Source organism: Centruroides sculpturatus, unplaced genomic scaffold (genome assembly GCF_000671375.1).
Source record: "Centruroides sculpturatus isolate CEXI.00-Female unplaced genomic scaffold, Cexi_2.0 scaffold332, whole genome shotgun sequence".
NCBI lineage: Eukaryota > Metazoa > Arthropoda > Arachnida > Scorpiones > Buthidae > Centruroides > Centruroides sculpturatus.
In genome coordinates this window covers 599069-601251 of record NW_019384524.1, presented here as the reverse complement: position 1 = coordinate 601251, position 2183 = coordinate 599069, and the positions used below count along the sequence as shown (strand labels likewise).

Genomic DNA, 2183 nt, shown 5'->3' with positions numbered 1-2183 from the left:
AGTTAATCAAAAGAAGAGGCCTCGATTAACTATGTATGAACTTTCCGATGCAATCAACTCCTAATCTTTTCATATCTGATCTCTACTTTCATCTACCTAGCTGCGTTCTCGAGATCAAGTGGCATTTATAGATCTACAATTGGTTCAAATTGCAGCCCAACATCAGTATAGAAACAACAGTTTCAGAATATTCTACCATTGCTCAATTTAAGTCGAATTGACTTAGTTTACGAGAGTCTTCGAACATTTTAACTCTAACCAAATAGATTACATCTCGTCTCTGTGGGCGTGAGTGAAAAACTACAGACAAAAGGGAGAATGATCCGATTCTACAGAAAGACAGACTCAGAAACCCAGAAATCGAAATTTTTAGCATTAAATTGAGTCGCGACGCAGCAGTAGAATTTCGACAATTGTTTGTTGCTTTGTTCGAATGCGATTGTTTCGAGTATTTTCGGCGTTTTGCTGTAGTTTTTGCGATTATTTATAGTCCCTGATCTTTGTAGATTTAGGTGTTTTTTGTTAGGTACTAACACCCCTGCCAGTTAATACGTTGTTTTGCGTCGATGTATGCAAATCAAATCGTCGCTTTTTGTCGATTCGTACAAAAATGAACGAACAATAGAGAGGTTGCGGCCGACGTTTTTAACGCGAAATCGTGTGCGTCGGACGTTCAGCGCCGCCTTCCTGTAAGCCTAGAAGTTTGACGACAGTAGGAAGTCCTGTTTGGAACGACAGTAGAATCATTCTTGACGTTCTAAACGCCATTGTCAAACTTCTAGGCTTACAGGAAGGCGGCGCTGAACGTCCGACGTACACGTTTTCGCGTTAAAAACGTCAGCCGCAACCTCTTTATTGACATTGCTACGTTTGCTCAATGCGTTTATTGTAATCGATTCGCGCTTAGAATTGAAGGTTATCGGAGAGATTTCTGAAGCAAATGCGAGTTTTGCACGTTACGGCGGAAAACCGAAATAACAGAATCGTTTGCAGACTAACTGTTTCTGCGCGCTTTGCATCAGCGTTTGTTAAACATGACCGTGAAAAAGAGCAAAAGTTATAGTACAAGTAAGGTGGAGGATAAAAAGAAAGCTTTGCGTTTCAACATTGCGCAAAAACTCATTGGCAGGGGCGGGATTCGAACCCGCGCCTCCGAAGAGACTGGTGCCTAAAACCAGCGCCTTAGACCGCTCGGCCACCCTACCGGTCGATCGCGTTCGACAAATACCGCATCAATTAAGAAGAAGGCAAGAAGGTTTCGGCCTTTCTCCTAAAACCCGGTGCGTGCCTACGGCAGCAGACAACAGTGAACAACGTGAGGCTAAACAGGCCAACAACACTAGCTCATAATCACATCAGTTGACATTTTTGTTTTTATTAGATGGTCATCATTTTTCCTATTCGAAAATCACAGTCTTCCTTGTCCTGCTTCTCACCACAAAGAGAACGTTTCTTTTCTTTACTTTTCAGAAAATTAAATATCCTTTGCTAACAAACATAACTGAAAATATAGAAAACAATTAAACATATATATACAAGATTTTTGCCTTATATTTTACAATTCCGACAACTTGTCGGTANAATTCGAGTGATTCGCGTGCGTCCGAAAGAAGTGCTGGAGGGTGCGAAGGAGAAATCTGGTGAACCCGACAAGAAACGGGTGATTGTCATCATTCCCGATGAGAGCACGTCGTCTGTCATCGATTACCTGGAACAGAGATATCCAGAAGTTCCGGAATGGTCGGTGCAGAGACAGGCACGCGAGCAAGGACTGCAAGAGGAGTGTAAATCGATTCTGAAAAGGAGGAAAAAGAAGCTGGAAGAAATAAATCATTAAGGTCTTCTCACCGGATGTGACTTTTTTCCCAAATGTGACATTTTTTACCCGGATTTGGACTTTTACCTGGCTGTGACCTAATGAACCGGATGCGACTTCATTTATTCGATTTTGATGGCGGTTTGGCGTCTTTCCTTTCCTGCTGACGATTTTTGGAATGATACATGTCCTTCGTCATCGCTTACGAGGGACGTGTTCTTCCACTTCAGTTAATTAAAGTCGACGGTGACAACTTAGCACCGTCGTTTGAAACCTCTCAACTGAGGATGAAATTCTGACCGGAAAATAATGGATTTTCGCCAGCAACGTGCGTGTAAACACTGGACACCAGAATAAAAAACAAAAG

General features: G+C 42.2%; 1 non-coding gene across 1 annotated transcript; it reads right to left on the bottom strand.

The window, feature by feature from the left end:
- Positions 1-1123: 1123 nt before the first annotated feature.
- On the bottom strand, positions 1124-1205 carry Trnal-uag. Its single transcript has one exon. It is a non-coding gene; the product is annotated as a tRNA-Leu (tRNA).
- Between the last annotated feature and the right edge of the window lie 978 nt (positions 1206-2183).